Here is a 15,204-nt window from a genome sequence, read left to right as displayed (position 1 = left end):
AGTCTCACTCTTCCTAACCATTTTTCTTTCCCAGAAGAAGGAGTTCTTTATTTTACTGTATATTTGACAAGAAGTTTCAGTAACTGCTTAACCTCTACCATATAAGCAGACCTATTTGAAAGTAATATGTAACCAAAATATTTTCTAAGCACAGCAAAAATCCTTTGCAAAAATCCTTTTCAAATCTGTATTTCATAAATTATATTAAATATTTATTTCATAAATTAGATTTCCGTAGTATTACTTGTTAGTGTCAAAATGTTCATGAAAAGTATTTGGTTACCAAGAAAATATAATTTATGTCTATTAGTGTTTCAACAAGAAATTTTTTGGTCTAAAGAAACAAAACAGAATCAAAGAAAGAATCTGTTCTCCTCTCTTTTGAAATCTGATTACCAAATATGTTAGGAATTGGTATAAAAGTAAATAATTCTGTTTGTCTGCAGAAGCTGGCAATCACACTTTACAATCCCATTCAGAATTATCAAACTATAATCTGAAAACAAGATAATGCAAAGAAGCCCCCAGCAAATCTAACTGGTTGCATAGGAAGGCTGTTTCAGAACCTCAGTGTTTCTGTGACTGGAAGCCGTTTCCAAGTTTTTTGCATTCTTTTGCTCATGACCAGTCCAGATGTTTTTCTTGTGCCAAATTATTCTTCAGGTTGAAGAGTTGAAACAACATATCTTTATTTACTTTCAAAGTAGCTTGCTGGCCTCCCTAGCTATAAAGGGACATGAGAGGGACAGATCCAGAACTTCATTTGAGATTGTCCGCTGCCTCCTCTCTGTTACAACATGAAAATTAGCATTCCAGTCCTCTCAGGTATACCTGAACTGCCCTCTACAAGAGACAAGCAGAATAAAAGTAAGCAAACAACAAATTTCTTCATTAGCAAAAACCACATGTATTTTCACTGCAGAAAGACAGAACAAAAGTCTAATGCTACATCTGAACAACATAAACTCGAATGAAAAACAGATTTCCAAGATGACTGATTTGGAGAGCAAGAAACCTATCATCTTGTTTATGGGCTCAAATTTGAAGTTCTTGACCTACCTCCTAAGAAAGGGCACATCACCATTGCTTTTATAGGCACTATTCTCCAAAAAACATGCCTGGAAGAACAATAGGATTTCTAGGAATTCTTCTTTTTTTAATTTTCAGATTAGGATAAAGGCAATATTTTCAGGACATTGGAAGGATAAAGCCTTCAAAAACTGAGGAGAAAAAAAGTAGACTAAAAAAATTGGTTTTTTCAATTGCGTAGGATTAATTTACAGTACACTGACTGATCATTAGAGCATAGAGAAAATCATGCTAATACTTTCAAGGCTAAACTCAGGGCTTGGGAGTATAACTGTCTCCAGGGTGGAGTTTTTTCCTTTTTTTTTAAATTTCAGTTCCACTTTTCCTCCAAGGCAGTGAAGTTCCACAACTTTGAGCAGGGTCAGATGCTCCGAGTTCAGCTTTGAATCTGTCATCTACAGTCTGAAAGATTCCTCCTTATTTTTATCATCTTAGTTGGAATGAAAGAAGCATTTTCAGCTATCTTATCAGCTAGCATTGCAAGACTCTGTTCTCACTCCCGTCTTAGGATGTATTATTAATGATAGAAAAGAACAGCAGGCAACAGAATTTTACACAATTGATGGCGCTGAGTACCATGCCAAGATATTATAATGTAGCTTTTTATGAAAACAAAAACAGTTTTAAAATACAGCCAGTAGTCTATGGTTTAATATTTTAGGACAGGAGTCTTCTGTGGACATTTTGTTACAAAACAAAAAGCAAGATGGCTCTAGGTCAGCACTGTCTATGTCTGTGTGTGAGTCTCTACCCCCTGTTTTACCTCCCCAAATCACTGGGCATTCTCAATACATCCTTGGTGCTTTTATCCCCAATCTAAAATCCTGCAGGAAACTTGAGAACAGAATCAATTATTTTTGTTGTGAAGTTCAGTAAGAGTCCCCATATCACAGTCCCACAAAAACAATTATTAAATCAAAATTGGAACAGAATCTAAGTTGGTTCGCTTTCAAGGTCTGGTTTAACTGCCAATCGTTGTCCAAAAAAACCCAGTAAAAAACTTCATTGTTTTAGCTTATTTTCATTATCAGAGCTGTTTTTCTTGCTGTTCACATTATTACATGGAGAATAAGAAGAAAAGAGTTGTCTTCCACACTGAGGCTATGGATACCAGGATACCAAAGTTCTCACCAAGCAAAGGTGGTTTGAAGAGAACCTGAAACTTCGGTCAGGGGTAAGACAATGCCAAGTATCAGTTTGGATCTAACAGCAGTCCGGTATCAGCATTGCTCTTCTGCTTGCAAAACACCCAGCACTGGAGCTGTGGCTTGCCTAAAGGAGTTTTCTCTCAGCAGTTTCCTGAAAGCCAGAGAAAGATGAACTTCATTTCCACCAGTGAACTGTAACGGGAGAGCTCTGATGATACATTACGCATAAGAAATGAGTCATGCTGCGGTTTCCTGCTTCAGTTTATTGAGTGCAGAGTTGTTTGGCCTTTTTCTCCAGCCATGACCCTTCTCCTGCTCAGAAGTCCTTGAAGAAAGCTCTTTCCTTTCCCAGTCTCCATAGTTACAGTAAGGCTCAAGGATACAAGTTTGTTATGCAGACTCTTACTTTTGGCCCAGAGGCAAAATCTTACACCCACATCTTGTAAAATCTTGTAAAATCACAGTGGCCAACAAAAGCCTGAAAGACAGAGAAGATCAACAACTATACAGCTAGCTTATAACTGCACCAAAAAAGAATCACTATTAAGGATCTTTTATTGTAAATTCCAAATAATACTACAGGCTGCCTTCCTGATGTCAAACTCCTCCAGAAATAGCAGCATGATGGTTCTGAACAAAGCAAGAGCTGCCTGCTGATCGAACATGACAGGGCCAGAAGTTCAGAGCACTCTATGTGTAATCTACTGGTTGAAGGGAAATTTGTGCAGTACCTGATAATTCTTTTATCTAATAAGATAAATCATTCTCATATATACATATTCATCATAGGAAGTTAATGGCTTATAATTATGGTTCAAATATTTTGCTAATAGCTCAAATATCAGTTAGGTATGGGAAAGGAAAGCCAATAATGAAGTGGAAGTCCCTAAAGAGAAAGTAAAAAATCAGTGTTCTATATCGTATAAACAAGATATGAGGCAGAAGAAAAAAAATGCAGATGGTCACTTTTGACTCAATGATGTGTGCAACTGATTATTAGGGGTACACAACCATGGATCTCCTTCAAAGATAGTCAGGCTACTCCAGTTCATGTCTAACTGAGCTCTTGTCCTTGAAATCAAGAATGTTCTTGGCTACAATACTTTTTGGTATGTGAATGCAAAGTGTCACATTTTACTAAATTTTATCACTTTTCTATATACATACACATGCAAATGCCTACTGTCAACCTGCAGATCCCATATATAGCTGTGGATTTTTCACATGAAATACTAAAAATGTTATTCTTTTGACCAAATCATTTCCCACATCTGCCTCGTTGATCCCTTTGTCCACATACCATCTTAACATATACTTTCTCATTTTCTGATATTTTAAAGGATCTTCCACATCCTTTCTTACTAGCTTATTTCAGAATAATTCAAGTTCTCTTGGAGCAGCAGTGACTGGCAATTCCTTCTTCTTAATAATTATGTAGTTATCTCTTCGCCAGTGACAGTCTTATCTTCAAACTCCTTAATATTGCTGGAAAGCTCCTTGAAACATTCTTTGTAAAAGGGAGTTGCATTTTGGCAGCCCTTTTGCAATTTTCTTTTTGTTGGAGGCAAAACTAATTCATCTGAGGGGCATTTTTGTCATCATAAGTATTATTGTGGTGACAAGCAGTAGGCATTTTGAATTCTTCTCTGGTGCACTTACTGTTCACAGATTTAGCTCTTTTCAAGCCAAATCCTTCATACCTACATCAGGGAGGGAGAGTGTGTAAGCAAAGCTCTGCAGATGTGTGCAAGCATTTACCCACCATTACATGTGGATTCAGATTCAGCAGATCTTGTGGTTGTCTCTCAGCTTTCATTCCCTGGATTTCCTAATAATGAGGGTATAAATTACAGCCAATTAGGATGATAGTTATTGCTAGGGAAAAGGCAACTGAAAGGAAGAAAACTCTTCCTTCAAAAACATTGGGAAGAGGACATTCATTGATGGGAATAGTTAATTTTTATGGAGTCTGTTCAGTCTGGTTTCTAAGTGCAATCTTAAGTGGTGCTGAAAGCACTGCAGTAAGAGATAAAGTATATGATGCATTAGAGTCTCATAGCACCCAGTGCATGATTCCCAGTCTTCACATGATAGCAACTTTTAAGACTAGATCAACCCTGGATAACATCAGGAGAATATCTTTTCTGTCAGCTATGCATCAGTGCAGACCCCAGTCTTCCCTACTGCCTTGTTAATACAGAAAAAGCACAATTAAATCCCAAAGCTATAACCACAGTGCTGGTAAGTGACTCTCACTGGCCTTAGTCACCCAAGTATAGATGGAAACCCCTGAAATACTTTCTCCAGTCACTGGTAATCTAATTCAAATTATTTATCAAAAAAACTTTTATACATCTTCTGAATTACTGCTGGATTCCTCTATTAGCTTGAATAGTCATTTTATTTTTTGTGTTGCTATTTAGTTCTAATGCAGGTTGTCATGTCTCCCATCAATTTCTGAGAAAAATAAAATGTGAGCAAGTTACAAAACAATGCTTCTGTGAAAGAGCTTGTAGGGCAGGAGTTCAATACTTCAATAACATTTTTCCGGACATATTTCACTTTAATTTGCAAGGAGATGAGTTTTATAGAAACAGCTTTTTCTGCAGCAACTCCTGCTGTGATGCTACACATCTTTTAATAGTATAGGCAGTAAGTCTGTGCCTATACCCTCTGTTACAACGTCCCTAAACTCTCCTCTGGTTTTGCCTGTGAACAAACTGCTAACCAGGTTCTGGGATCCCTACAAGTAGATTAGCACAATCCAGCAGAGTACCTCCAAAGGCACTATTTTCCTGAGCTCTTTCTGAACTTGTCTGTGGGTGTCTGGACACACAGCCAGAATTATTTGTTTCAATGGTTCTTAAGATAATTTCCCAGGCAATTCCTTCATCTGTGAAAGATTGTATCTACTGCTGAGGTGTGGGAGCCTGAAGAAAGCCCTCACTATTCATAGGATATTTTCTCCTTATGAGATGGATGAGTTCCAGCCAGACCTAAAACCATTCCTGGTTTGCAATGCACTAATCCAGGTGGGTAAACTGCAGCAAACTTTCACTTCCTTCAGACCCTGCTCAGAAATGGTTTTGCTGTACCTAAGCACAGTACAACCCAAGACTCATCCCTGAGTGTGATGTAGTTATCCCCCCTTATCAACACTGTGGAAGGGCTAAAATTCAGGTAATACCCCTTACTACTTGTGCCTTACAAACATACCCAGACAATTACTGCAACAAGGGGCAAAGACAATGAAAACACTGGACAAGTGTTAAAATAATTCCTGTGACAGAATATATTATGAAGTTTTCTCTGCCCTTTAAAGAATAACTTAACATTCCTATTTCATGTCTGAATGAGATAGAAATTGATGAAGCTTATAATAGGAAGAGAAGTGAAGCAACTTTTTTAAATAAAGTGAAGTTGGCTTTATCCTCATTAAAATAACAAGGGTAAGAGCTGCCAGTTTTCTGAATCAAGCAGTAGATTATTTCTTTCACCACTGTTGCTTTCTTATTTGTAGAATTCAAACTCCTAATACTGAAAAAGTGAAAAAGCGACCTGTAAATTTCAAATGAATCTCATCAAATATTTGTAAACACCTTGTGTTCCATTAGCCAAGTATTTTTGACTCTCAAGAGATTTACATTTATTATTAATTCTGAGTCAAACTTGAACATATCTCTCTTTTATCCCATTTATTAATCAGCTCTGAAAGAGCCAATGTCTGGATAATTAAAAATAGACCTCTATAAATTTGTAGGAATTATTTTGACAAATACTGTTGTAACTGCTTTCAGATTTCATCTACACTTACCCATAGTGCGAAAGCACCTCATAACTGAATTGACACAATTGAGATTCTTTTCATTCAGTGACTGAGCCTCATACTGGAAGAGATATAACCTGCTGGATTATTTTTCCTCTTTATTTCTCCTAGGCTTAATGATGTAAAAGACATTGCAGCACAATGCATGCAAGTCCCCCAACCTAAACTCCTAAAATCAAAGAGCACTTCCATGGTTTTATGGAAAACCCAACCACTCATTTTCATGAATGCAACAGAAAATAGGGAAAAGGTTGAATTTGATTATTGGATTTTTCCTAGATTTATATTACTCTCAATGAGACTTCAATATGGCCTTGGGTTGCCTTTGCAAAGATTGTAATATTTACTTGGAGGAAGTGCCATTTTAAAAATTGTGGGGCAAGCCTGTTAAGGTAAGGTACATTCTTTCTTAAACAGCAAATGCCTAGACTTTTGTGAGTATAAATGATACTTAACTTTACTATGATAACAAGAATACATTTCTTGTCCTCGTGCTTATATTATTATGATAACAAGAATACATTTCTTGTCCTCATGCTTATACAAAAGAACTTGAAGGTGTGATTTGTTTAACCCCCTGTGCTCATTATTTATAACATCTGTCTGCTTGAAAGCCAATAAATTTATTTGTATTTTAGAATAGAACTGTATCTGGAGTACATTAGTAAATAATACTGTATGGGCTTTCAAGCAAGTTTTCAAATGTTTAACAGGAAAAAATAAATTTCCATGTGTTTTGCTGTGACACATGTTTCAGAAAGAACCTCTTTGGAGTTTCTGACCCCACTACAAGGAGAAATACATTGGAAGTATCCACATAAGTAGACTTGAACTTGATTTGTGAGACCTCCAACACAGGTTTTGATTGTTTTCATGCAAAAAAATGTCTGCTTGTGAGGTTCAGAGAAAGGTGCATCCTGTGGATAGCTTTTCTACAGTGCGAATTAACAACAGAAGCAACTCTCATCTGCTGGTTGGTCATATTTTTCATCATAAACTACACCAATACCTGGCTAAATCAACTTAAAGTCATTACTAACCTAGAGTTTCTGTAGCACACTTCTATCCTGAACTATTCTCTACTCTAAGAATCAAACACACATCTTTCTAAAGACAGTGGTCAAACTGCCACTTTCTTCCAGTATCTAAGAATCTATTATGGGGTACAGAAGAAATGCATTAGAGAATGTAGAAAGTATGATTAGAAGTATGTTCTAGTAGCCCTTCTATAGACTGTATTTCTCTGTGCTCTGCAACACCAAGAGCTGGTGTTCACCCACCTGACAGCAAACTACAGGGACGTTTTTCCCAAAAGTGCTACCAGCCAGTTGCACTCTTCAAAGAATTACTGGTGTAATTCTGAATGTCTCAGAGACACAGAAATAAGAGATGAAAATATGTAAAAACAACTTTTGCATTGCTTGCAGTCATCTCTAGTAATCACTTGCAGACTGAGTCTGTTTTTGAATACAGGGTGTTCAGGATATGCCTACGACAATTGTTTTAGGAATGTCTGGCACAAAAATGATTATACACTTCTGTATTTTTCTGCAAATGAATAAATCATTACAAGAATCACGTGTGCACATCTGAGGAATAATAGATGAGATAAAAGTTAACATGGAAAAAACAAAGATTAAAAGCTGCAAACAAATTGCTCATGGAATTAATTCGAAAAAGATTATTTAAGGACCATTCTCAAAAAATTTTATACAGTACTTACCAGAACTGGAAAAATTAATGTGCTGGATTTCAGCTTTAGAATCTTTTGTCGGTTTTTGAAATACCAGCATTCCATTTAGGAAAATTTACCAAATTTCATTTAGGGATAGGGTGGGATGAGATAGGCGGGGATGGGTTGAGATGGGAATGATAGTGCAAAAAAAGAGGCACTGCCTGTAAAATAATGTTGCATTTTTCAGTAAATAGATCACAAGCATAAAATCATTCCAATTATATGTGAGATTGTTTCTTTGATGTGAAGAGGATATCTATGCGTCTTTAAAAGGAAATATTTACTCTAAAAAGCCAGTGAAATTTTGTGTTGGTATTCAAGATAAAAATCTTCATAATTTATATTTCTGAATTCAGCATCTGAAGAATGCAAATCATAGAGAACAATGAAGCTATAAAAAGCATCAAGTGTTCTTCCATGGTGATTTGTGAGGGTTTTTTTCCTCACACTTTCTACTATTGTGACTCAAACAAAGAGTAAAACTACTTAACTTTGTTTAACTTTGTTTTTTCAGTTAAATTCTTATTTCCTGTCATCTCTATTGTGGATTCTACAGAGAGGATAAAATACCAAGAGTTCATTTGTAATTAAAATTGATTCTATCTCACCAACAAGACAGAGCATGATAGAAGGCAGACAGTGTATGTGGTGAGTAATTTTAATTAGGATAGTTGGGGAGAAAAAAGTCTCAAAGATATAATTTTCTGATGTGTTATCTAGAGAGTGAAGCAGGTTAGGGGCTTTAAATGAAAACTTGTAAGGTAGATGATAAAATCTGTATTACAAGTATATATTAATATAGGCTGAATCTAAAGGTAAAATGTAATTTTTAAATTGCCTTTACACAAGAGAGTGAATCCTGAGGAAGCATCCAAAATTAGTGAGCAACAGAAAAAAAAATTTCTTCTTTAACTCTGAGTATCTCACAGCAATGACTTGTAGTCTCACCTCCTCATGCTTTCCCATGCTTTACCTCCCTAATCTGGGGTTTAGAAATGCTTTCTAACCATATAAAGGCCAAAAGCCTTGTGCAATCATAGAACTACAGTAGTTGAAATGGAGAAAGGGAAACAGTAGCAAGCCTTGCAATAAAGTCAGGAAAGCTGGCAGACCTGGCGCAGCCATTACTTCCACTGTATTTCCGCACAGCTGGCAGTGATACAGAATAAATCCACTGCCCACTGCCTGTCCTCCTGAGGAGTTTAGGTCACTGACCTCACCACTGATTCCAGATGGAGGTTGCTGCAGCAAGTAGCTTTCCAGCACTTTTGAAATGGAGCTCTATTGCCTGAAGTCTTCAAAACCTTGTCTCCAGGTTGAGTGAATGACAGATGGTACAGTCTGTCACAGCCATTCAGTTTCTATTCTATCCTTTCAATGCTTTTAGAAATTTAGTATTTGTTAGCAGCCTTGTTTATATAAGTGAATAGAAATTATGCAGAAGGAATTCCAAACACATAGAAAACATCAGTCAAGATCCATTTTTATGGATCTTGTAGGAGTACAGAAGTCAGAGGAAGCTGACACCTGATTCCTTTTTAGCCATCTGTAAGTAAATGAAAGTAACAAAACCAAAAGTCAAACATACACAAAAGCATGCACACACACAAATGTGAACTCTGAGATGACTCATCCCCTGGTGAAACCTCAGCTCCCCTCTGCATTAATTCACCTTTCATCCTTCATGCATAGAAACATTTGAATTGATACTATACAAACCACACAGATTCAAACCCAAAATGCAGGTTCATCACTTTTCTAAAACCCTAAGGAACTGTAGGGTTATGGTTCCTGATTTGCAACCATATGCTCTGAGGAATGTTTTGGACAGAGAAGACCAAGTATGACTAGAGAAAAAGACTTCCACTTTTTACAGCAGTATGTCCAAAACTTCACAGGTAGGGAGACATTCTTATGGGCAATACCTGACATGAAGGTGCACAACCAGAATCTGTCTTTCTTCAACCAGTGGAGATGTGCAGCCAGTCACCTCCACACCTTCTCCATTCTCTTGACTGTATGAAATAGAAATGCTTATTCTCCTGGCATTGAAAGACACTGAAATTAAATAAGTCCCCAAAGATAAAAAAGTAATCCCCAAGAGAAATGAATAAAGTGACACTAGAGTTGAAAAGAAGGCTCATTTTGTGGTTGTCTCCAGTAGAACGAGTCACGCAGAGACAGTGTGACCCTCTTTTTCTTTTCTTTTTTGACAATTTACTTTTAACTGAAGGGTCAGTTTGAAAGAGAGAGTAGAAAAAAGTCCACATAGCTACCAGAAGGCAGCACTTCACAGCCATTTAAAGCAGTGTAATAATACCATGGGGCAGGGCAGGTTTGAAATCATTAAGGAGATCAAATCTTGAGAAAGGAAATTGTTGCAAGATTGCATTATTTATAAAGTTAAACTATTCACTGGACTGAATCCAAAGTAGTCATTATTAAGCAGTGAAACTTTGCCTGCTATGAACAAGCCATTCTGTTCTGTCTCATATCAATATTACACACAGCTGGTTTTAGTAAAACTCCTGGTAATGAGTTTTGGACCTATGTAATTCTGTTTATGATCAACTTTTTAATTTTTTCATTGCAAGTCTCTTTGAATGAAGTTTACAAATGTGCATGTACAAACAATTCCTCCAGCTATAATTGCAGCATTTTCAAAGAGAAGAAAGAACCTGAAGTTTGACCTGCAAACAGCCTACTTGCATTCCAATGTCTCTCCCATAGCTTGAAAATGTTCCTGAAAACTTCTCCACAAGTTTCCTTTTCTGTTTTGGTGGCCAGTCCTAAAAAAAAAAAATTATATAATATGTAGATGGATATCAGAATCTTATGGGTTATTCCCTGGGAGCATGACCCTACCAATCATTCCCATAAAGATTTTCCTTTTCAATAACCATGGAGAAATCAGCAAACGCGTTCACTCTAGGCACTGAGAGATTTAAAGTACTGTGGTGAAACATTTCATTGAGGTTGGGTAAAAAATTTGCCAGAGACAATATCATTATGCACCCCACCAGAATCTTCAGAGTACAAGTCTTCAGAGTATGGGAAGAAAAAAGGGATGGAGAATGACAGAAGAGTAAGTAGCAAAATGCAGGAGATATTTCTTAGTTCTCTTCAAATGGCCTTTGTCTATAAAAGAAAATGCAATATTCTTGTTCATGGTTTGGTCTTTCTCTAACCACATTAGGACATAAAATGAGGATTGCGGGCCATAGAGGTACAATGTTTAGTTTCATCAATGCTGAAAAATAGGATACTCCCTAGCAAGGGAAATTTTACAGATCCCCAACAAAATCACTTTGGTCAGAAACCAAAGGGGAGACTTCCCAGTAGGAAGCATCAAGCTGTAACCACACTACCATGCTAATAATGCTACAGCTGGCAAAAGCTCTCATTATTTCCTCTGAAGAAGAGTTTTAAGAAATCCTTATCCTATGAAACACTCAATTCCCAGTCACACAATGAACAGTGGAAAGAAAATGGAAGAAATTTTTTTACTTAAAACTCCAGTAGGGATATAGAAGTTTATGAATGAAAGCAAAGGTGCCATTCCCATTCAGCACCAACACCCCAGTCCTTCTCTTTTTGAAGAGTTCTGAAAATAAGGCAACTCATTGCAAATAAACAAATAATTGGGAAAGACAACAGTATGAATGTATACATACATACTCAATGCATACAGAGTATGAATTCAGCTGCAAACATCTTGAAATGAAGCCACAATGCTCAAAGTTGTCTTTTCTCAATGTGTATATGTTTGTAATTTTGAACATGAAACAATTTTCATATATATAGGTAAACAAGAAGACAATAAAGTGACTATCAAATTTCCAGTCCTTGATAACTTATTTTCCTTAAAAATAAACTGATGGATTAGATCAGCTATAAATTAAAATGACAGATTTACAAGTACCTGTATCTCAGCAGAATGTAGCAAGAATATTGTCCACAGATGGCACACCAATAGATAAGAACTTTGCTTATAGAATGCCTATGTGGAGAGGAAAGAAAACAAATCCTTCCAATTTGCCATGCTCCATTCTTGATGTTTACAGACATTTTGAGGGAAAAAAAATCTAATGGCAATTTTTTACAGAAAATCAGTTGGTGTGCAAGCCCTTTAAATAAATGTTTCCTAATGACACACACAAAGGGAAAGTGAGTGACCTATATGTCAGGTGATTATTCCCCTCCAGTAGATATAGTTCATATAATTATTCAATAATAATATTAATCATCGAGACACAAGTGAGGAGTATAATAGGTCAACTTCTTCAGATCATGATGCTAATCTTATGATTGCTGTAAATTTAGGCAGCCTTCTGCACAGCACCACAAATCAGTCTTTTCTCAGAGACATCCTTGAGGATTTCTTTTCACAAGGAGAGAAGAGAAAAGGAAGAAAGTAATAGCAAATTGTATGGATTTGAATTACTTGCCAATTCAGATTCACTTACTAGAATTCTTTTCTGACTGTTATTTATTTTTAGTAGAAACAGGACACCATAGAATAACTTTACTTCATGTTTGACATATACAAGTGTAATGTTCAGTCCATATCAAGAAATGTCTAGTTCACATAGCACATATCGCCCAGAAGGCATTATTACCATAATTGAATAAAAATAAAAAGATAATAAAAATAATAAGGATCTGGTTTCACATACTAGTCTTCTGGTTTAAAGAGGAAGCTGGAATATGTTTTCCAGAGAGTATGGAAATATTTCCCACAGAGGATACTCCACAGCAGAAAGTACCAGAAAAACCACATTAAAAAAACCACACTGCAAAACTCAAGTGTTTTCAGATGAATGTATCCATTTCATTCACGTACTTCTTGCTTAACTGGGATGACTACTAAAATTCTTTGCAATCACCAATCAGATGAGATAATTATTTGAAAAGATGCTCGACCGAAAACAACCTAACAAAGGCTACTGCAAAGAGACCAAAATACAAGACCAAGAAAAATCTAACATATCAGTTTCTGCTGTACCAATATATTTTAACCATTTTTTGTTTATTCACTTGAAATGAATCTGAATCACAACATGGTGCTCTGTGTAAAGAACTTATCATCGTTATTTCAGGGGCATCAAAAGCTCAGCAACATCCATCAGCATTTTGTATGAAATTCCAACTGAACCTGAAGTTCACCTGATGTCCTCATATTGGATTTAGGTATCATCACAGGGCAGGGTCAAGAATATTGAAGCTACCATTGGTTTTTATACATGTCAAAAACAAACAACTCACAACAGCACAAGATGAAAAAGGTTATAAAATAAAAACATCTCATGTAAGCAAAACTGCTTGAAGTTGATTCCTGGCATGAAAAACAGTATCCTCAGAAAGTATAATGCCTCTGTTCCTGCCAAACATCTGTGATAGGTTTACAAGTCAGCCAGAGCAGAGGGGGTAGCTTTGCCTTGATCTCTCTCAGTGACTTTCCCCCATAAAATAAATGTAAAAAACAACTAAATAATTAGGAGAGGGGAGGGCATGGATGAGACACAACAAAACCTAAGAAGTACCAAAATACTACTTTTCCCCTTTCATTTTATTTTTTTAGTCCCATCTTCTCTCCAGGCTTAGAACCAGTGATTATCCTGGTTGCAACAACCTCCACTCCGTTTCCTTTCGTCATTAAGAAATTTTATGACATTCAAGATGTGGCTGTTTAATACTCTCTGCCCCTCCCAGGGGTAGTCTCTAGACTTCTCTGCCATTGTGGGGTCTTGAGAATTTTCTCTTTTCTTACCATGGCAAGAAAAAAAATTCTTGCCATGGTACATCCAATCCAATTTGTTTAAAAGGAATACAATAGGATTCAAATAGAATACAATAGGCAGCAAGAATAACCAAAGTCCAATGCTGTCCATCCAACACCTTCAGTGTTTCCTCTCTCAACATATGGCCCAAGCTTGAAGTACTTCTTCCTGGGTCAAATCCTCTACCTTTATGTTACAAAGAGTGGGAAAGAAGAATAGAGCAAGGTTTGCTGGATTACAGCTTTACTGCCACATCTGCTCTGACTGCAGAGGCATGGTTTGCAAACAACTGCCAGGACCAAAAGCCAGGACAAACATACCAAGTTCTGTCTGCAGTTTATGTACCTTAAGACAAAGAGACTGTTTCAACATTTACAGCACTGGCCATATTTTGGCTCCATTGTGCTTCCCAGGAACTGCTGCTATATATGTGCAGTATTGTATTAAACTTCAGACTTAAAGGTTTTATTTCTTCATGTTCAATTTTGGGGTTTGTTTTTCCCAAAATGTGTAGAAGTTAATTAATTAATTAACAATTAACTTAGACCAGAGTCCTCAACAGCTATTTACATGTTGAAATATCTCATCAATGAAAGCACAGCAGAATATAATCTAGCAGCAAAAGGTAAGTCTACAAGCATCCTACTTCTAAGCCCATCTTTCTCTACTACAGCTGTGTCTGACTGTGTTTTGGCATAAGCTAATCTCCATGCTCCCACACAGCTCAGTACTCTTTTAGAACAGCTGCATAGCATTTGGGAGGGGGAAGGAATTACACGATGTGAAGTATTCCAGTTAACAGCATTCACTCTGTAATTATTTTGCAGTCACACAATGTCTAATTGGATTCTAGGACTTTAAAAATGGACAAAGAAAACAATACTCTCATCCAAATCTTCCAGTATCCCATTAACCATCTGCTTCAAAAATGCACTCCAGGTTTTAGACAGCAGTAAAGCAACATGTGGAAGATGCTATTGGATGTTAAAACTCATTATCATCATCAGTTTTATAGGTCTTAGGAGCCATGAGTCCAGCTGATGGCAGATGAGTTGAGGGACATCAAAAGAGAGATAGCAGAAGACTAAGCAAATCCACAAAACTTTTTTTCAGAGCAACTTTGTTCAGTTGAATACTACTTCTGGTTTCAGCTTGGACACAATTGTAATGCAGACCTGGCATGACCTGTGTGGAACGGAGTGATGACAGAGTCATTTTTCTAAAAACCACGGCAAACTCACTCTGAACAACTGAACCTGAAGACAAACATCAAGTGTTTTTAGTAGGATGAAAAAAAGTGGCCATTACAATTTGGAACTTCACTACCACAGCTTCCGCTAATTGACAGCTAGCCAGTCTTGTACACTAGAACAACCTTCAAGTTCTTCAGGAGGCAGGCAACATTTAGATACTAAACTGCATTAGAAGTGCTATTCACACTGTCTGCTTCAGGTATACAGTAAAGGAGTTCAGAATTCCTTTTTTTTTCTTTTCCAGACTTAACTCCCTCTGTGAACAGCATAGGTAATTCATCTCTGAAATTTTAATTATATTTAAATGAAAAAACTGATGGATCCAGTCCCTAATCTTTCTCTTGCACCAAGTCACAGATCCTACAGGGCATTT

The 15,204-nt window shown here is 36.7% G+C and overlaps 1 long non-coding RNA gene across 1 annotated transcript; it reads right to left on the bottom strand.

Annotated features, from left to right (window-relative positions):
- Positions 1–379: 379 nt before the first annotated feature.
- LOC132330729 (uncharacterized) lies at positions 380–10,014 on the bottom strand. The gene is made up of 3 exons (XR_009487409.1): positions 9,724–10,014; positions 4,000–4,065; positions 380–2,715 (listed from the first exon to the last, which is right to left on the bottom strand). It is a non-coding gene; the product is annotated as an uncharacterized LOC132330729 (long non-coding RNA).
- Between the last annotated feature and the right edge of the window lie 5,190 nt (positions 10,015–15,204).

Source organism: Haemorhous mexicanus, chromosome 1 (genome assembly GCF_027477595.1).
Source record: "Haemorhous mexicanus isolate bHaeMex1 chromosome 1, bHaeMex1.pri, whole genome shotgun sequence".
Lineage (NCBI taxonomy): Eukaryota > Metazoa > Chordata > Aves > Passeriformes > Fringillidae > Haemorhous > Haemorhous mexicanus.
This window is presented reverse-complemented; position numbering and strand designations above follow the sequence as displayed.